Source organism: Molossus molossus, unplaced genomic scaffold (genome assembly GCF_014108415.1).
Source record: "Molossus molossus isolate mMolMol1 unplaced genomic scaffold, mMolMol1.p scaffold_m16_p_21, whole genome shotgun sequence".
In the NCBI taxonomy this organism is placed as follows: domain Eukaryota; kingdom Metazoa; phylum Chordata; class Mammalia; order Chiroptera; family Molossidae; genus Molossus; species Molossus molossus.
The window spans coordinates 28,195,512-28,217,775 of NW_023425357.1; the positions used below are offsets into that span (position 1 = coordinate 28,195,512).

At 40.8% G+C, this 22,264-nt stretch overlaps 1 non-coding gene and 1 pseudogene across 1 annotated transcript; both read right to left on the bottom strand.

The window, feature by feature from the left end:
- Positions 1 to 1,159: 1,159 nt before the first annotated feature.
- On the bottom strand, positions 1,160 to 17,800 carry LOC118639568 (annotated as a pseudogene).
- A 2,879-nt stretch (positions 17,801 to 20,679) lies between these two features.
- LOC118639645 lies at positions 20,680 to 20,843 on the bottom strand. Its single transcript, XR_004961225.1, has one exon. It is a non-coding gene; the product is annotated as a U1 spliceosomal RNA (small nuclear RNA).
- Between the last annotated feature and the right edge of the window lie 1,421 nt (positions 20,844 to 22,264).

Consider the following 22,264-nt stretch of genomic DNA (forward strand, 5'->3'; position numbering starts at 1 on the left):
ACCACGTCCCCAGCATTGTTGTCTATGTCCATGGTTATTCATACATGCATATAAGTTTTGTGGTTTATCTCTTCCCTCCTCCCTGACCAGTCTTCTGAAGTTAGTCAGTCTGTACCCTACTTTTATGTCTCTAGGTCTATTTTGTTCATCAACTTATTTTGTTCATCAAATAAATCAGATAATGTGATATTTGTCTTTCTCTGATTGTCTTGTTTTGCTTAGGATAATACTCTCCTGGTCCCTCCATGTCATCTCAAAGGATGAGAAATCTTTCTTTCTTACAGCTGCATAGTACTCCATTGTGTATATGTACCACAGCTTTTTTATCCACTCATCTATTGATGGACACTTGGGCTATTTCCAGATTTAGCTATTGTAAATAGTGCAGTTATGAACATGGGGAAACATATATTCTTTCTGATTGGTGTTTCTGGCTTCTTAGGGTATATTCCTAGAAGTGGTATCACTGGGTCAAATGGAAGTTCAATTTTTAATTTTTTGAGGTAACACCATATTGTTTTCCACAGTGGCTGCACCAGTCTGCATTCCCACCAGCAGTGTATTAGAGTCCCCTTTTCTCCACACCCTCGCCAACACTTGTTGTTTGATGATTTGTTGATGGCGGCCATTCTGGCAGGTGTGAGGTGATACCTCATAGTTGTTTTAATTTGCATCTCTCTGATGAGCATTGAGCATTTTTACATATGTCTCTTGGCCATTTGTATGTCCTATTTGGAGACGTGTCTCTTTAGGTCCTCTGCCCACTTTTTAATTGGGTTCTTTGTCTTCCTTTTGTTGAGTTGTATGAGCACTCTATATATTTTGGAAATTAACCTCTTATCTGATGTATTGTTGGCGATTATGCTCTCCCATACAGTGGGTTCCCTTTCCATTTTGATGTTTGTTTCTTTTGCTATACAGAAGCTTTTTAGTTTGATGTAGTCCCCTGGTTCATTTTTTCCTTTGTTTCTCTTGCCTTAGGTGATGTATCAGTGAAAATTCTGTTGCATGTGATGTCTGAAATTTTGTTGCCTACATTTTCTTCTAGGATTTTTATGAATTCATGAGTCACATTACAATTTTTTTTTATAACTGACTTATTTCTACCCTTTGCCTCGATTTTGGTTGCTGGCCATTCTCCTGTATCTCTAGGGTTGCTTCACACAGGTCCTTTCTCACTGGCCTCATGATCCAGTTGAAGCTGGGTCCAGGGCCTCAGCTCTCCCTGGAGAGAAGGCATACACAAGCCACAATCCCCCACAATGGATTTCCCAAGGTCTCCAGGAATGAGTATCCAACAGATTAACTCTTCAAAATTCACAAATCTTGCTTTGGCCTGCTGGACAATTCCAAATATGGCTGGGAATGTGTCTCAGGGTTTCTGTGGGTTAGGGAGAACGGTGTCTACCACTCCGGGGCTTTAGAGGCAGTGTTGGAAGGAAACAATGAGTGCAGTCCATGTAAATGAATGTGTGTCCTTATCCCAGGTTGCAGTGGGCACACACAGTTACATGAGCTCTAGGACCCTGCCATCTCTCCAGCATGACTGGTCTCCTCCCCCAACACCATATTCACCCAAACAGTTCCGAGAAGGTCTAGGCAAACAGATGGGGAGACCTAGCTTTCTCCTCTTTGGGGATATAGAGGCAAGATGGGCGAAGAGGAGTGGGTTGTCCAGGTGGCCTGGGGGGTGGGTAGCAGTGGGCAGTGCTGTCCATGTGCATCTGCCCCTGTGAGCTCATCTTCCTACTCTTTGCTGGAGCAAAAAATCAGGAAACAATGGATTATATTTTCACACTAACAAGCACCAAGAAACAGTAAACATTTCTTCCATAGTTTTTTTTTTAACAGATACATTTGTTAACCTACTCCCCAAATCCATCATAGCATGTTGTGCTGATGACTGTAACAGAGAAGTGAGGGGAGAGAGATTTTTCAGCTTGCTAACATGTGAATAATGGTGTCTCTGTCTTTTTCTTTACTCAAAATATGCCCTGTCTACAAATATAGAAGATGGCAGAGGTGCATGCATAGATAATGATATGAATTTCACTTTGCATTTGTCTTGGGAAATCAGCTCTGTTTCAAAGAAGCTATTTTAAAAATGCTTCCTCGAAGTCCTTTTCTCCTGTTGATCGCCTGATCGTTGACAGTGAGCTTTGGCAATTTCCTTTTCCCAGAAACTTTGTGCTCACACCAGGATTCTCTGGCAGTAATCCCGCAGAGGTGTTGATTGTTCCTTCCCTAGGTAACAGAGCAGCCGAGCCCCCTTCGGCGAGACCAGAATGATCAAACATTCTGCCATTTACACACTGTGTGGTTCTGGGCAAATCCCACCACCTCCGTGGGCCAGATGCCTCACCTGCAAGGTGGGGAGGATGCCAACTCCTCAAGGGGTGTGGTGCCCATGGTGCGGACCCAGCGAGGTGGTGATTGTGAATGCTCCTGAGAAAGTGCATGGCTTATAAAAGTGCCCAGTTATATGTATCATTAAACCCTCAGAGCAGAGTAATAATAGTTCCTACCATTTATTTTTATTTATTTTAAATCCTCACTTGAGGATATTTTTCCATTTATCTTTTGATAGAGTAGGAGGGAGAGAGAGAGGGATAATCATTGACTGGTTGCCCCCTGCATGACCCTGACCAGGGCGGGGACCGAACTGCAACTTAGGTACATGCCCTTGATTGGAATCGAACCTGTTACTCCTTGGTCTGCGGGCCGATGCTCCAACTGCTAAGCCAAAGCGGTCAGGGCTCCTACCATTTATTGAGCACATGACATGTGCCAGGCATCTAAGCTGCATGTTAATTCTCAGCACATCAGAACAAGGTGATGAGAGGAGCGTTATAAGCTCATTTTGTAGATGAGACGAATGAAATGTAGGGATTTGACTCTGGTCCCTTTACTTGAAATGAAAGAGCCAGACTTGGAAGTCACAAGACTGTAACTCAGGAATAGATTATCTCAAGCACTGTGCTAGATAAAGTTCTTCCTCACAGGGAAGTCTTGTTTAGTGCACTGTAATGAAGCTGGTGTGTGTGTGTGTGTGTGTGTGTGTGTGTATGTTACATGGGGAGTAAAATATAAGAAATGGTAGGAACTCAAAAATATTCCTCTTTTCCCACAGGAGACGTTGCCCATCTCTTAGACCTCTGCACTCCAGAGCAGGTGCAACCAAGCACTGCCCAGCGTCCCTTCTGCCTGGTGGAAGACTCCCTCTCAGAGCGCATCAAGCCAGATGCCAGGTCCCTGGGGTCCTCTGTCCTCAGAGGCACCTGACTACTCAGTCCCTTGCTCTCCAAACTCGAAAGCTGCCTGGAGAGGTCACAGCACACCCTGCACAGTAGCCTTTACCCTGTGTCGCCACAGAGAGGAGGTGGGCAAGCGCTGGGACACAGCCCTCTGCCTGATCACCATATGCTGCCTGTAATGTGCCCCATTCTTTGAAAATAGCCTTTTTACTTTCACTATTTCACTACGGCACAGCGCTTCCCTGCCACAGCAATGCTCTGTGAACATTTTCTTTGAATCAGCGAATTCCTTCTTGGGCCAAGTCCTATGGCAGCAGCTGGGGGTTCCGTGGTGGTCTGAACAGATTACGTGAGGAGTGCCACACTCTGGTCAGGAGAATAGACATTACACAGAACATTACAAATAACCGTTAGCAAGAGCTCTATGTGCAGTGAAGAGAAGCACAGAATGTCGTGTAAACACAAGATAAGGGAAGCTAAAAGGACCTGGGAGCTGCAGGATATTAGTGTCCTGTCGCCACTGTAACAATTTCCAATACACTGCATGGCTTAAAGAAAACACATCTTCTGTTCTGAGGTCAGAAGTGAGAATGGGGTCTCAAGGTCTTCTGGCCGGGCTGTGTCCTCCTGGAGGCCCAGAGGGGAGAGCCTCATCTTGTCCGGTAGTTGTCCCCATTCCTTGGTGTGTGGCTCCCATTGTCACATCTTCTTCTCTCACTCTTCTGCCTTCTACTTTTCTTTTGTAAATATTTTTTTCTTTATTGATTTTAGAGAGAGAGGAAGGGAGAGGGAGAGAGAGATAGAAACATCAATGAAAGAGAACATCAACTGGCTGCCTCCTGCATGCACCACTCTGGGGATTTGGCCCACAACCTGGGCATGTGCCCTGATCGGGAATCAAACCAGCAACCTCTTGCTGCATGGGTCAATGCTCAACCACTGCGCCACACCAGCCAGGATGCCTTCTACTTTTCTTGATAACGATCCTTAGATTTCTTTGGCACCACCTAGATCATCCAGAATAATCTTCCCCCCTCAAGTTCCTTCATTTGTTCACATCTGCAAAGTCGCTTCTGCCAGCTAAGGCCACACATTCCCAGGTGTCAGGGACTGGGATGCAGACATCTGCAAGAAGGCCACTGTTCTGTCCTCCACAGGGGGCCACAGAGGAGCTGGAAAAGGGCACCAGGAAGAGAGCCTTCAGAGGAGTTCTCGAGGGACAGCAGGGGGAAGCAGACATGGGAAGCAGCAAGGACACAGCCCCCAGAGGGTGTCTTAGGGAAACGTCCAGCGGTGGGAAGAGACATGTCTGCCTGGAGCTGGAACAGTTCTGTGTAGGTGTTGGGAGGGAGACGGAGAGTGAGAACAGACGAGCTCAAAGCCACTGGCAATGGCTAGCTCATGAAAGACTGTGTTCTGAGAAGACCGAGGAAGGAGGATTTAGTTAAGGAAGGGATGGATCTACACCAGTGCTTTCAAAGATGACTCTGGGGGTTCTTCGGGAATCTGATTCCAGGGCAGGAATGAATTCTGGGAGGCCAAGGCCCTGAGAGGGAAGAAATGATGGTGGCTTATCTAGGATGGTGGGTCAGATTGAGAAGTGGAGTCCACTGGGATGGTGATGGACCACTGGGTGGGTCAAGGTGAAGTGTCAGGTGACCTCTAGGCTTCTGGTGTGAACACCTGGTTGACAGGTGCTGCCTGCATGAAGACGTGGCGAGAGTTCATGAATAATGTTTTGGACCTAGTTTGAGTTACCTATTTGACACTGAAGTTGAGCTGCTGAGTACACGTACTGATGTGGAATAAAAGTCAAGCTGGACCTGTTTTTACAGACATTTATTCAGGCAATATGACACGCTGCAAGGAGATGTGATTTGGAAGCAAAGGTTTACCTGAGTGTGTTTTTCCAACTCTCTATGTGACTGGGGCAAGCCATGAATCCTCAGAGCCTCAGCTTCCTCATCTTTCACATCTGCAGTAAAACTTGTCCTGCTGGTAACATCAGATTGCTCTGAGAATCACATTACAAAATAAACACAAGTGCTTTGTAACCTTTAAATGTTTTATAAATGTTATTTTTATGCTTTTAATTGTTACTTAACTAGGAATATCATTAGGATACCTAAAGTATGAGGAAGCACACTACCATTATTGATTATAAAATAGTCTTGATCACATTTAATATTTTCTTCACCTTCTTCCTACACGGATTAAATAATTCCACTTCTCAAATATTCTGAGATCCCATATTCTAATCATTTGATCATTTCTGAGGACAGAACTGATCCTGGACAAAACTGCTAGGAACGGGCGGGTAGGGGTCGTATGATGGGGTACAGGGCAGAGGTGACTGGAGATTGCTCAGGGGAGAGGAGGTCGGTGAACGATCCTTGACTGTAGTATCGGTGTGCGTTTCACGACTGCCTTATAAGATGGGTGTTCTTTGCCCGTTTTGCTGATAAGGAAACAGAGTTTTCAGGGTATTCACTGACCTTGTTGTCAAGGCCACCGAGCTGGTGGGTGGTGCGGCCATGAGCATGTGGTCCTGTGCTCTCCCACCATGCCCGGAAGGAACGCTGGTGCCCTCTGCCCCCTGAAGGTGCTCACTGAGCTGGCACTGCTCTGGTTTAAAATGAGGACTCTGCCTGATACTCACTGAAGTGTCCTGGACGTAGCTCTGAGGTTTCCATCCCAGAGCAGAGCTCCTTGAAAAATGGAAACTCTTTTTTGCTGTTGTTTTTTAATAACCAGTAGCTTCTAGTAGGTATGTGATACAAATGTTTAAAACTGGACTAAATGACCCCTCTCGGTGTCATTTATATTATAAAAAACAACTCAGAAATGGCAATGGCTCCCTTTGGCAGGATTTCAGATGGAGAGAGAGTCTAGAGGAGCAATTAATGGTATGCATTCTGGAGTCTGAGGGAGCCCCTCCAATCTGGCTCCCTCCTCCACTGACTCATAATTCTTGCTGTGGCTGGAGCTCTTCTCTGGAAGGCACTTTTCCAAGTTCTGCATCTGGCCCTGCTCTAATTCTTGGTGAGCACAACGAGGCCGAGCTCTGTGGCCTGCCAGGATACAGGGTAATAGTTCCCAATTGCTTTCTTTCCTCCGAAAACCAGTTCAATGCATGGAATTAAAAAACGCGGCAGACACATGAATTTTCATTTGTAGTAGCAAAGTCTGGGATACACGCCCTTCTGTAGCAATTAGGCTTCTTACTCGTTCACTTCAATTTCTAGTAATACGTTACATCTTGGCATGATTTCTGATGTGACATGCACCTGTATAGATGCAAGGTAAGCCACTGACACTCACTTTGCATTTAAGAGGAAGTTGTGACTACAGCACTTGCGGCTTAGGAAGATTTAGGAAAATAAGTCATCTTTGCATGATTTATTCCCAAAGCCCATTATAACAAAAAGCCTCTGATAATTCAAGTTCACATTAAATTTCTGCCATTCAGAGGAAGAACAATTTGGGCAAATAAGTGCTCATTAAAATTTATTTAGAGGGAATAGCTTCCATTAGGGTGTTTCATTATTTAAGAAGAAAATAAAAGCCTATGCAGTAATACATAATGCTCACACCAACATGGCATTTCAGATAAATTACATTTGGATAAAGATGAACGTGTTTGGGTTTGGAAGGCTGATTGATTCTAGCAGGTACTGTAGTTGCATACTTATAAGCCAGGTTGAAAGAAGTTGCTAAAAAACATGGATGGGCCTAAAGAAATCCACCAACAAGCCAATAAAAAAGTATTGCATGCTGGTCTGATCTTTGTTCCTTTCGGAACTGAGGTTCTGGGGCTCCATAGTGCTGGAACATGCCCATGTACATTACTGGGAGACTGTGGGAGATGAAGGAGCTACACAGGTAGTCCATGGGGTGAATAGGAAATAATGGGCACCCCTAACAAGGCACCACCTTTCATTATTTTTGACTTGGTCCAGATTTCAGGTTTGACCCACCAGTGAGCAGCCATGAAATTTATGGAACTACATCTTTTTCTTAAAGGGTTGCATTTTCCACTCACAGTTTTGGCTTGATGATTTTCACGTAGCTTCACAGCCTCAAGATGCCCACTTTCTGCATCGAGTCCCTTTACTCTGATACCTTAAATGATGTAGCTTTCCCTCTAAGAAAGTTATGGTACCAATTCCAATGTGTGTGTGTGCAGTTTCCCCACATCAACAAGCAATTCTTAGGACACCACTTGGATGTCCTACAATTCAACTCAATGCTGACAGCATCTACCTGGAGATAGCATCAGATTCCACAGGTTAAGGGTTCAGTGCTATAAGACTGTCCCCTACCCCCCAATTTCAGATACCAGTCACAAGCCCAGGTTATTACCTGTACTTTTGACCAACTGGCTATAAATCCCAAGACCCCCTCCTCTGGTTTAATTCATTTCCTAGAGAGGCTCAAGAGAAACACTTATTTACTAGATGACTGGTTTCTTATAAGAGGATATAACTCAGGAACAGCCTGATGGAAGAGATGTATAGGGCCAGGCGTGGGTAAAGTGTGGAGTTTTCCTGCCCTCTCCAGGGTGCCACTCTCCCAGCACTTCCATGTATTCACCAACCCAGAAGTTCTCTGAACCCTGCCCTTTTGGGTTTCCAGAGAGGTTTCTTTACATATTCATGATTAAATCACTGGCCATTGGTGATTGATACAACCTCAGCCCCTGCTCCTTCCCCAAAAGTTGTGTGGGGCATGGAAAGTTCCAACCCTCTGATGAAATGGTTGGTTCCTTACCAACCAGCCCCCTTCTTTTGGTTACCCAAGGGCTTTGCAATATCACCTTATTAACATAATAAACACACCTTTATTGCTCTTATCACAGGAAATTCCAAGAGTTTTAGAATCTGTAAGCCAGGAACAGGTTGAAGACCAAATACATGTTTCTTACTATAAATCACAATATCACACTCCATCTCCCTGTCCAAGTCTCTTCAACGAGCCCCCTTCCTGCCTCCACATCTTCCCCAGGTGACATCCTCTGCACTCAGCTGCCACAGTTACTCTTGTCCTTCTGTTATTCCCTCTTGGATTCTGTTATGGAATCCACTTGCTTTACAAACCCTCACTATATCTTTCAGGGGGCAAGTGGATATACCTAGCTTTTTTCCCAATTGCAACTTCAGCTCCTTTCTCACTTCCCAGGCCACAGAAATGCATCCTGCTGAGCCAGAAGAATGAATGGACACAGCACAGGTAGGGAGAGCACTGCATGATCACCCCAAGTTTTGGGACTTGGGGCAAGTAAGTCCATTAACTGCTTCAAGCTTCAATTTCATCATCAAGGACTTAAAAAATACCTTACAGGGAAATTTTGGAGATGAAGTGAGATAATAATATATAGGAAAAGGCAAGCAAGTTTCTATTGATTCAGCAGTCATTAAGCAACATTTTACATGCTGTATACTACACAATATTTCTTGGTCCTTGTTCTCATTGTATTCTCAGTCCACTCTCTGGAATGTGGTTGGCAGTCAATTAATGTTAACTGAGAATGACACCACCAAAACCACAACTATTTTGTTTATTTTATTCATGAAATTAAATGTTTAGTTTCTTTTTTACTTAACAGTATATATGATCAACATTCAAGTGGGTTGTTTGCCATAGTTTAGAACTTTTGAATGACAAAGGCCAAATCAGATTCTTATCTCATACAAAGAAGCATTTGGTGAAAGCTTCTGATAGATTTCAACCTTATATTATTTAGCATATATTAGGAACAAGTCTCATATATCCCATTCACCAGGTATGACCAAGATGATTAAGGTACAAAACATGGGCTTACCCAACTCAAATATGCAGTTGCTAATAAGTTAAATATCAGCATTATTCTCCTTCATGTTATTTCCCAAGTTAACTAACTACTGACTAGCTTACACTTCAACAAGAATAACCATCCAAATTTGTAAGACCTGTAGGGTAAAATGAATTTTAGTTCTAGGCAGAATACTAGTACTTTCTTTTTGTGTTCTACATTTTTACAAACATTACCTATTGTATTTACTTGATCAATCTCCTTCCTCAGAAACAAAATTGATAGAAAGCTTTTGATGTGCACTTTTCAGAAAAAATAAAAGCAGAAAAGAAGAAATCAATATTTAATTTCCCTTAAGATATTTCTTGAAAAGCTAGAGCTCTAAATCCCATGCTTTAGTTGACTACACTTCATATTTACATGTTGCCACACTACTAAGGTCTCAGTTCTGCATTCTCATGTTCCATCACTGGAGTCAGACTTGGAGAACATAATGGGGATATTCCAGGACTGTCCTCTAGGGAAAGTCAGTGGCACATTTTCAGCCATGGAGATAGAAAATGCTTGGATTCTAGAGATTCTTCAGACACCTATATCGTCAGGTACCTAAACCCTCTTAACCAATATGTTTAATTTTAATTTTAAAGCCTTGACTTTAGGAGTCAGGTTAAGTTTTATTCTCACATGAGATGCTTATTAAAGTTAAGTATTATTAATTTTATTCACGTGCACCTGTTGTTTTTAATTCAACTGCTGAATTTGACATTTATTTTTGTTAACATCCAATTTAGTCCACTCATTGTGAAGACAAGTACAATGGGGGATTAAAACAACAGGTGAATGTATGTTTTTGTTTGTAATAAACTTTATTTCCCTTTAATCCTGAAGTTTTCTAAGAATATATCTTCATTTTTATGGCCATATGTTTGAAAAAGAAAATATAGATTTGGGCATTGTTCTGCACAGAACTATAGTGAAAACAAAACTAGTGTAACTTAGCAAATGTTGTTCTACCCACCCCCAATCATGTATGCTTCAAATTCACTTAAATAATTAGCAGAAAACTTAACTGTTTACAGAGGCCAGAAAGAAAGGAAGAATGTTATCATTTCCTCAGAAAAAAAAAAAATTCTGTTTTTAAAATACATGAATAACCAGGACATTCAGTTGAGATCCCATAAAGTCAATGCCAAATGGGTAAAGATATATGTTAGGATAAAACTGCAGTAAACCCAACTTAATAAAACTAAAAATAGGTTTCATCAGAAAAAAAGTAATCTGTTGGTATTTAACTGCCAGGTAGGACAAAAGTCAACACTCTTTAGAGGAAAATAACATAATATGGTGTCTCATTCACAACATCTAGCATGCAATAAAAAATTACCATATGTGACAAGAAGAAAATTATTCAAAGTAGATAAAACAGTTGATAGAAACAGACCTATAGTTGCCAAGCAAGAGCTTCAAAAAATTCAATAATATATGAAATAAAAGATAAGATAAATTAAGGTAAAACTGAAAATTTCAGTTGAGAACTGTGTTCTATAAAAAAGAATCAAATGAATTTTCTAGTAATAACAAAATATAGTATTTGACATAAGGAGCTCCTTGAGTGGGTTTGAGTGGGTTTGAGTACAGAACGAATACAATGAAGCAGAATTAGTAAATCTGAAGACATAGCAAAGCAAAGGTCAATGTACACGAAGCATGAAGAGCAAAGAAAAATAACAGAAAACCAAGAAATGAATAAAAAGGAAATGTGGGATATTGTCAATAAGTCTAATGTATTTGCCATTGGAAAATCAGAAAGAGGAAAAAAGTGTACAGAAATTGCATTTGAAAAAATAAGAGCCAAGATTTTTCCAAATCTGATGACAGACATTACTCCATTGACCAAGAGACTCAACTGACACCAAGCCAAATAGCTACAGAGACGACTACACCCAGGTACCTTATATTTAAAATGCCAAACACCAAAGATAAAGAGAAAATCTTAACAGTAGTTGAGTTAAGTGTGCAGTTTGTTATTGCTGTGGTTACCTTTTGTTCCATGGGGAAGGAGGTTGTGGGTGAGGATTCATGCCTTCTATACTACCCTGTCCTTCATCTTTCTTGTAGGTACCTAGTGATTTCCATAAAGAATAACCTGTAGTTGGTACAAATTCCCTTTGTTCTGAATTTCCCAGGGGTTCTATAGTCTCAACTTGCTTATGCTGGGTCTTTAGCAGGTCATTACAATTTTTAGCTGAAATATTATCCACTTGTTTGGCTTATATGGCTTGGCTTGATGAAGAAAATTAGAATGATCTTATTCAAGGCAAAGTTCTGTTAGTATCAAGACTTTCTCTGATGCTGAGTAGTGTACCCTATGATGGGGGAAAGGATATTTGGCTATTGGATTAGTACTCTTGGTCTAAACTCACTCTGCACTCAGCCCCAATATTAGGCAACTACTGTATTTGAATGATTCTTTTTTGGGGAGGATTGAGGGGGAGGAGGGCTCAAAAGCCTGTGGCTCCAAGCTATAGATACAGTCCTAAAACTGTGTATTTGTTTTATGACTTATCAAGTTTTATACTTTTTAAGGTTAAGTATGGCAATCCATTAAGTTTCCTATAAGACTTAATCAGTGGATGCATGCAGAACAGAAGAAATTTTCCTAGACCCATAATAGACACATGTGCTTTCAATATAAAGTGTCCAAAATAAAAATTCAAACAGGCTGAAGCATGACCACTGATCTTTCTAGGGAAAGTGCACTTGTAAGATTCACTCTGAGGTCCAAACTTTAGAATAATTAATTAAAAAAAAAAAAATCAAACGAGGGAAAGTAGTTATCATTGGGGAGGAGGGAATCCTTTCACCACATTATCAGAACTGGTTTGCTTGTACAATAACTTTTACCTCCAGTTTGCTTTTTAAAAATAGCCTAGGTTTCTTTCAGGTACCCTCCTTCCTTGTTACAGTGATGGTCTTTATTAAATCTGTGATGGTTCTGATTCCCCTAGTCCGGAACTTGTTTAGGAATAGATATGGGAAACATTATGAGGATGGAGCTTGTGTGTGTGTGTGTGTGTGTGTGTGTTGTGGTGTGTGTAGGAGAGAACTGGTGGTTTTATAGCTAAGATGTCTTTATTTTTTGGAGGAGCATTGTCAAAGAGCCCTTCTTTCACTGGATTTTGTTGGGTCTGTAGATAATAGCAGGACAGTGGCAGCGATCTATGTTCCAGCCGAGTAGCAAGAGAGGAAGAGCCAAGCTCATTGGTGATGTTTTTGAGAAACTTAAATACAAATAAAGCTTAGTCATATAAATTACTAAGCAATATAAGTAGCTAAATACTCAACTGATGGTACAGATAACTTAAAAGTATGTACTAACTTTCTCATTTAATTTTGATTAATAGGTATCTTACTTCCTCTAATAGTAAAATGAAAACATATTCTTAGTGGAAAAGATACAGAGAGATGCAAATTAAAACCACAGTGAGCTATCACTTCACACTTGGCAGAATGGCTACTATCATTAAATCAACAAAAAACAAGTGCTGGTGGGATGTGGAGAAAAGGGACCCTTGTGCACGACTGGTGGGAATGCAGACTGGTGCAGCCACTATGGAAAACAGTATGAAGTTACCTCAAAAATTAAAAATGAAAATGCCTTTTGACCCAGTGATCCCATTTCTGGGAATATATCCTAAGACTCCTGAAACACCAAGCAGAAAGAATATATGCACCCCTATGTTCATAGCAGCACTATTTACAACAGCCAAGCTCTGGAAACAGCCCGTGTCCATCAGTATACAAATGGGTAAAAAAGGTGTGGTACATTTACACAATGGAATCTTATGTGACCGTAATAAAAGAAGGAACTCTTATGTGACAACATGGATGGACCTGGAGATTATTATGCTAAGTGAAATAAGCCAGTCAGAGAAAGATAAATACCACATGATCTCACTTATATGTGGAATCTAATGAGCAAAATAAACTGATGGACGAAATAAAACCAGAGGTATGGATACATGAAACAGACAGCTTTCAGAGGGCAGGGGGGGACTGGATGAAAGAAGGTGAAGAGATTAGCCAAAGAACATATATGCATAACCCATAGACACAGAAAACAGTGTGGTGATGGCCTGAGGGAAGGGAGGGTAGGGGCTGGGTGAAGATGGGCAAAAGAGGGGGGAAAATGGGGACATCTATAATAGTATCGACAATAAATATAAAGTTATAAAAAATAAACTTAAAAAGATGCATATAATACAAAAAGTATATTTACTTAAATATGACCTTTCCTTTGATCATATCCTCCCTCTCCTGGGCCAGGTCTCTCACTCCTCAGAGGTAACTATTGGCCATTGCTGAATATGTATTTTTTGCATTCTTTACTTTGCATTTAAGTACTAATATATGTTTACACATGCACAGATAGTTTTATTTTACAAATGGAATCATAACATATTTATGTGTTTTCAAAGCGATTGTTTTTCACTTAATTTTAATGGCTTTCGGTTGTATTTCCAAGCCACCACATAAATGTGTATTTATGTACATATGAAAGCAATCCCCTAAGACAGACTCCTGGAAGAGGACTTGCTGTGTCAGTGGCTACACCTATTTAAATTCTGGCTGATTCTACCAGATCCCTATCTAAATCAGCTTTAGCATGTTATGCTCTTACCAAAATGTATGAGAGAAAGCAATGTTACATTTTCTGGAAAACATTTTGGAGGGTAAAAAACAACCAAACTAATAACTTGTTTTGTGATAGGTATCAGGTTTTACATTTTTATTCTCTTTGACACAGCAATTCCACTTCTAAAAATTAATCCTACCGAAATAATTACACAGGTGGACAAAGATATATCTTAAGGATGGCAGATTCAGCAAATACGTCTAATCTTGAAGAACTGGAGACCACTAAACGTCTGGAAAAAGGCAATTTGCTAAATGAATTATGATATGAGGGACTATGTGCTCAAGGAGAGAGATTTAATATGTCAAATAACCACCCAGCTCAGGGAATATATGTTCAAAGATCATAAACCGTAAAATCTAATGCTCTTCGTTCCAGCTGTCTTTGGACAGCTCTATAAACATTTACCCCACTGGTAAGGGGTTACGAGCTAGCAAATAAGGCAATGGAATGCAGGATTTCAAATTTATATTCTCTTTTTAAACTTTTTTTATTTTTTATTGTTGATACTATTACAGATGTCCCCCATTTCCCTTCTCCCCTTTTCCCTCCTCCACCCACCCCCCTCCTCTCCTCCTCTGGCCTTCACCTCACTGTTTTCCGTGTTCATGGATTATGTATAGATGTTCTTTGGCTAATCTCTTCACCTTCTTTTATTCAGTCCCCTCCTCGCTCCCCCTGACATCTGTCAGTCTGTTCCATGTATCCATGCCTCTGGTTCTATTTTGTTTGTCAGTTTATTTTGTTCATTAGAGTCCACACATTAGTGCGATCATATGGCATTTGTCTTTTTCTGACTAGCTTATTTCTTGTGTTTTATTGTTACTTTTTAAAAAGACAAGAAATACATAAACTATATGACCTCAGAACTTAAAAGATGGATATCAAAATAAACCAAAAGAAATTAGGGAAAAAAATAATACAGATGAAAGCTATGAAAATTTAAAGTAGAAATAAAAGCAGAAATGTTTGAGAAGATACATGAAATTGTATCAGGCACTAATAGTCTCACCTAATATCCATTCCTGTATAGAGCTTTGATTTTTTTCTTCTTCTTCTTCACATTGTCAGGAAAAGCTAATAGAGAAGGCTGAACTATTGGTGAAATGATGCTTTTTTTTTTTTTTGCTGTTAATCCTCACACAGGATATTTTTTCAACTGATTTTTAGAGAGAGCGGAAGCAGGAAAGAGAAATATCGATGTAAGAGAGATACATCAACTGGTTGCCTCTTGCATGCACCCCAACCGGAGGCAGAGGATTGAACCTGCAACCCAGGTACCTGCCCTTGACCAGGAATTGAACCTACGACCCTCAGGTACATTGGCTGACATTCTAACCACTGAGCTATGCAGGCCAGGGCTGAAATGATTCTTCTTTCTTTTCCTTCTACCTGCTGCTGACCAGAAACTTGACTCTGATCATTAGATCTCTAATAGTTCCCTGAATTTAAAGATTATAAGGATGGAAACCTGTCGCTGGGAATCAGAGTGTTAAGACTAAGTCTGGGTACCTGGTGATGCCTACATGGCCTCTGGGCCTCTTTTACATGAGAGAGAAATATACTTTTGTCTTATTTAAGACACTGTCCCCTATTTTTTGTAATATACTACATAGTCTGTGTTATATAATATAAAACACACATTTTGTTTTTTAAAAAGGACAGTAAAATAAAAGGAAATCCTTGGCAAACCTAGTTGAGTGAAAACGAGAGAGAAAACTGAATAAACAGTGTCAGTGAGATATAATCCTCAACTGCAGAAAAGTTTAAAGATTTATATTAAAGCATCTTGTACAAACTCATGATAATAAATTTAGAAAATCTGAGAGAAACAGATGATTTGTTATCAAGACAAAATATCTCATTTGACCCAAAATGATATAAAAAAATAACCAGAACCAAATTCGGTGGTAGGCTCACATGGTTTTATTGCTGAGTTTCATCTAAAGTCATACATCGTGTAATTCCTAGGTTATTTAAATAATTCCAGTCCATGTAATTCCTAAGTTTATTTGAATAATTTCAGTCCACAGGAAAAGATGAAAGGCCCTTAATTCATTGTATAAAATATCATAAATATAGAACACGAGAAAAAGAAGATAAATCCAATTACAAATATAGAAGCAAATATTTCAAATAACCTATTAGCAATCTGAATCCAGCTATCATTTATAAAATTATGATATTAAAAATGGAATTAATTTCAGTAAAACAAGGACTTCAGAAATAGAAACTTTATCAACTTAGTTCATTAAAACAACAAACTAAAGGATATCAATAGATGTTGAAAAACTATTCAATAAAATATAGAGCTCTTGTAAATAACTAAAAAGAGTAGGATTAGAAGGAAGCTACTTAAAAAAAATACTATTTACCCAAAACAGCAAACAATATTTTAAGGGGTAAAATATTAAGTCCTTTTACCATTAAAAACTGGAATCAGTACCAATCACATTACATCACATCTTTAGTCATTTAATCTTCACAACAACCCTTTGAGGAAAATACTTAATATTCCCATTTAAAAACTGAGAAATTGCTCAGCCGGTGTGGCTCACTGTTTGAGCGTGGACCCACGCACGAAGAGGTCGCAGGTTCAATTCCTGGTCTGGGCACATGCCCAGGTTGTGGGCCTGATTCCCAGTGGGGGCATGCAGGAGGCAGCCAATCGATCTTCTCTCTAAGCAATGTTTCTATCTCTCTCCTCTCTCTCTCTCTCTCTCTCATCAATAAAAAGGAAAAAAAAACATAAAAAAAAAAAATAAATAAAGTTGGAGAAAGTGACACAGAATGAGGTTAAGGTAATTCAGTCAAGCTCGTTATCAGTGAGACAGGATTTGTGCTCAGGTACTCTGGTTACAGGATGTTTTTTTCTTTTTGTCCTCACCTGAAGACATTTTTGCATTTATCTTCAGATAGAATGAGAGGGAGAGAGGGAGGGATAGAGAGAAACATCGATGCGAGAAAGACACATCAAGTGGCTGCCACCCACACGACCCCAATGGGGTGGGGGACAAACTGCACCCGAGGTACGTGCCCTCAGCGGAACCGAACCCCGGGCTCTCTGGTCCGCGGGCCGATGCTCTAACTGCTGAGTCAAACCAGCCAGGGCACAGGATGTTTTCTTTAAAAAAATTTTTTTTCTTTATTGATTTTTAGAGAGAGAGAAGGGAGAGCGAGAAATAGAAACGTCAGGAGAGAGAACATCCACTGGCCGCCTCACGCATGCCCCGCACTGGGATCTGCCCCACCACCTGGGCATCCGGGATGTTTTCTTACCTGCATCCAAGCCCGTTCATTTGGTCTCCTGCACCCTCCAGGCTGCAGCTCGATGACCTCAAGGTCCATTAGCTTTTCTCTGCTCACTGGGCTCCCCACGCGCTTCCCAAGCAGCTTCTGCACGCGCTCAAGGGCGACCCCCGCTGTGTCCTCGGGCTAGCAGGGGTCAGAGCGCATGCGTAGTGCTCACTGCGCCGGATGAACCCCACGTGGTCCACGTATCCACGTATCGTGCGCGAGCAGCGTGAAGCGCAAGAACTTCAGCTCCGCTGTGCGCAACAGCTTCCCCGAGGTGGGTCGGGTCCTGGTGCGACAGGGCTTCTCCCCTTTGGTGGCCTTGGCCTGGGGGTCAGGGACGGGGTCCAGAGCTAGGCAACACCGTGTCCTGGTCCTTGCTGGCAGGTCGGCATCTTCTGGGCTGTTCCCCGCGGCAGCATCGGACGCCAAGGGGTTGAGGGGGCGGCTTTCCACGGCTGCCTCCTTGTCCAGGAAGCCCAGCACCTGGTCCTGCGCGTGGCCGCTGCAGCTCTTGGTGCTCCTGGGCACCCTGTTGCTTCCCGTAGGCCTTCATCTGCCGGGAGGGCTCCTTCTTCTGGTACAAACGTGCAGCAGGGTGGCCTCACGCTCATACAGGAAGCCATCTGGGTGATGCTGGGGTCCTGACAGGGCTGCAGAGAGATGCACGGCCGTCGAAGCCTTTGACATTATCCCAGCTCGGTCGAATGCTCCGGGTCCCTAACCTGGCGCCTCTGTGTCCTTCTTTTCATGGTAAGTGTGCATGGCAGTTCTTGCCCTTCCTGGCATCCTCACAAATGACTCCTCGTTTCTTCTTGGTGGCTTCCTTGATTATGCCGCTGCGCCGTGAAGGAATCAGAGAATTTTGTCACGCATTAGCCGCCACCCCCCCTTTTGATGGGTGTTTTCATGCTTTATCTTTTTCCATCCTTCTACTGTGAACCTATCTGCTTTTTGTATTCAAAGTTGCTCTTTTGTGGATGACCATTAGTTCTTGCTTTTTATCCTGCTTAATAGTGTCTTGTCTTTTACTCCCAGTGTCTAGAGAATTTATATTTAATATGATTGATACAGTTGGATTTAAATCGACCATCTTGCTAGTTATTTTCTATTTGTTCCAGCTGTTCTTCTATCCTTTCCCCCTCTTCTCCCGCCACCTTTTGAGTTAATGGAGTGTTTTTTCTTAATGCCATTGTTCTGGTAAGCTCACCATGTATCAAGATGAGCAAACTCTTGTGCTTATAAAAGACTTGTTTTCCAAATGTGCAAACTATTTGCCTGGATGGAGTGAACTGCAAGAATTTCCTGAAGATAATAGTGACTTTATTTATTAGGCAGCAGTCTTATTTTTCTGCAGCAGGCTCTCCTGAAGCAAATAGTTACATTATGATGACTCAGGTCTTCTCAGCTGTCAGCCCAAATAGCTAAGTAGAACTTATCCACAAGGTGGGAGAATGGATAAAGTATGACACTATTAGACACTTGAATATTATACAGCAGTGAAAAATTAATGTAGCAATATGAATTAACATGAAAGTGATGAATCTTAAAAGCAGTGGAAAAAACGTTGTTAATGCATACATACAGTATGAAATCATTCATGTAAATTCAAGAACACATAAGTAATAAAACTACGAATCAAAACAGAGAAATGATGGAAAGAAAATTCAGAATCGTTCCTTGCCCCTTCTTCCACAGGATGAAATAAGAGAATGATGTGATCAGGGAGTGTCACAGTGAGAGTTTCAGTAGTACTGTCCATTTAAGGTGAGTGGACTTGTGGTTCTTTGATTTATACTTGTTTAAACTTTGTGTACCTTATATATATTTTAAAAACATTTATTAATTCAAGAAGGCAAAATGCTAAACTTGTATAGAGATCAAAACACACTCTGTCACCCTGTTCCCTTTTCTAATCAAGTCTCTCCTGGCCTTTAGTCACCAGTAAATTGGGGCATTTTCAAATTGCCTACACATCCCAGCCCTCAGTTTTATTTTTGCAAGGTAAGGAGAAACTGTTTTTATAACCACTAATGTTTTTTTACAGAAATAAAATGCTTTGATTTTCTGACTATATTTAAATCTCCCGCACACCAAAACAAAACAACAACAACAAAAGCCAAACTGGAATCAGAGTCTATCATGACTATTTTGATCTTTCTTTGGAGCAACAGTTAATGAAGTATGAACAAGAAATGACATGTTTACAATAAATATTGTAGAAAAGAGACATGTTGCTGACATGATTCTAAAAACCATGAAACTCTCAACTATGAAAATTAAGATGAGAATTGGATAAAATAGTGAATCAAATATATAAAGTGCTGAGCGTTTGATGTTCCTTATATAATAAGTGCTAAGAAGTAAAGAAGAGTAAGATGTTGGGTTAGAGACTGCCTGTGAAGAGGCTACTTAGAGTGATCAAAGAAGGTATCTCTGAAGAGATGACATTGCAACAAGACCTTGAATGATTAAATCTGTCTTGACCTGAGCTGGGGGCATGAGTGTCAAATGCCAGACTTTTAAGAAGTAGTACTAGATTTAAAGGACCTCAAGGACACCTAACTTTTCAGGGGAAGGTTGGAAAACACGGGCTGGAGTTCGAGAAAAGAGCTTACTGTGCATAGTTATAGACAGAGAGCATCTGCCAGCTGCCAGCGACGGTGGGCTGGTCGATGGTGAGCCAGGCCAGGAGATAGAAATAGCTCTTTAGAAAGCTCAGATTTAGCCTCACTGTGGGAAAAGAACACACGATTCAATCTAAGCCTGCTGGTTTTGGATATATTGGAATCATTCTTTTACTATAAGGGAGATGAAAAATTCCAAAGGCTAGCCTGGCTGATGTGGCTTAGTGGTTGAGCATCGTTTCATGCACCAAGAAGTCGCTGGTTTGATTCCCAGTCAGGCCATATGCCCAGGTTGTGGGCCAAATCCCCAGTGGGGGGCATGCAGGAGGTGGTCAATCAATGTTCTCTCTTATTGATGTTTCTCTCTCTCTCTTCCTCTCCCTTCTTTTCTCTCTCTAAAAAAATCAATAAAGAAAAAAATTTTAAATAAAAAATTCCAAAGGCTAAAGACCACCAGGGTCAAACCTTTTGTTCAGCAAAGTAGGTTTATTGGCTACTGCACTGAGGGAAGGCATGCTAGGTGACCCATGAAGTATCTCAGTAAGAAGGAGCAGGGAGGGATTTTTAAAAAAATATTTTTTCTTTATTGATTTGAGAGAGAGAGGAAGGGAGAGAGAGATAGAAACATCGATGAGAAAGAACATCGATTGGCCGCCTCCTGCATGCCCTTCATAGGGGATCGGGCCCACAACCTGGGCATGTGCCCTGACCAGGAATCAAATGGGTAACCTCTTGGTACATGGGTTGATGCTCAACCAATGAGCCACACCGGCTTGGCGGATTTTTTTTTTTTTTTTTTAATGAGACTTGTGCTTGTGTTAAATGATTCTTAGGAAGGGAATTATCTCTTAATTGTTTGCTATTATGGAGTGGTGGAAGTTGACAAAATAGGGCTGGGGACATCTTTTGTGGAGATCAGTAGCCCTCAAGGAAGAGGATTATCACAGTCTTCTCCAGCTCAGCATTAACTTTGGAGAGATAGTCTTTTTTTCCCCATTCTTTCTTTTTTTGGGAGGTGGGGGGAGAGCACGAACACAGTCTCCCACTATCACAAATTATGCAGTTGAGTTTCCCACATTTGGGGAAATTGCAGGGCTCAGCACATCTGGAGTGCAATGGGTCAGCCTCGCCCTGGGAAGACCACCTTCGTGATCGTGGTATCTCCCCTGCCAGGTAAGTATGGAGAGATATTCTTTAATGTTAACTTTGGAGTTGGCTTTATGGTGTCTGTTATCACAGTCTGGTTAATGGTAGGCCTGATATTTAATACCTCAGAGAAAAAGCATAAAATGTCCCTGACATTTTTAGGAAATCAGGGCTGTGATCAATAGTGTTTTTAGCTCATTGTGCTTGACATGCAGAATAAACCCACAGACTAGCCACAGGCTGGCTTAAATTAGACCAGCTATCTGCCATCCAAGTCAGATTGGCCCTATTAGGAATAGAGTCTTAATTGGATTGGCCTGTTTCGTTTAACTGCAAGTTGAATCTAAGTATATATTTTTTCTATTGAACCAAAAACATTATTTTCTAAAAATATTAGCCAAGGAAAAACAACCTAATAAGTTCAAATGAAAATCTAGGTTTTTTTTTTCAATTTTTAATTTTTTTATTGTAAAAACACATAACATTAAATTTACAATTTTAACCATTTTTAAGTGTACGGTTCGGTAGTGTTAAGTATGTTCACATTATCATGCATCAGATCTCTGGAATATTTTAATTTTGCAACACTGAGGCTCTGTAGTCATTAAAGTCTACTTTCCCTTCTCTCCCCTCTTGGTAGCCACCTTTCTATTTTCTGTTTCTATGATATTTTAAATATTTCACATTAGTGGAATCATGCAGTATTTGTCCTTTTACACCTGACTAACTTCATTTAGCATAAATGTCTCAAGGTTCATCCATGTTGTAGCCTGATGAGATTTCCTTATTTTTTAAGGTTGCATAAAATTTAGTTGTGTGTATGTACCATATGTTCTTTATCCATTTACCCAATGGGCAATTGGGTTGCTTCACCCACTTGTGCTGTCATGATCATGGATGTGCAAAGATCTCTTCAAGATCCTGTTTTGAGTTCTTTAGAGATATGTATACCCAGAAGTGGGATTACTGGATCATATGGTAATTCTATATTTAATTTTATGAGGACCCTTCATACTGTGGAGTGTTCAACAGTACTCAGGGTTTCCAACTTCTCCACATCCTCACCAGCACTTAATTACTTAATTTCTGTTATTTTGATGTTGGCACTCCTGATAGGTGGGAGGTGATAACTCCTATTGGTTTGAATTTACGTTTCCCTAATTATTAGAGATGCTGAGCATCTTTTCATGTGCTAATCGGTATCTTCTTTGGAGAAACGTGTATTCAGATTGTTTGCCCATTTTCTCATAGGGTTATTAATTTTTTGTTGTTGAGTTGTAGGAGTTTTTTTCTTTTAGTCCTCACCGGAGGATATTTTCCCATTGATTTCTAGATAAAATGGGAAAGAGGGAGGTGTGGAGGGAGGGAGAGAGAGAAAGAGAAACATCAATGTGAGAGAGACACATCAATTGGTTGTCTCCTGCAAATCCCAAGGATCAAACCTGCAACCCAGGTA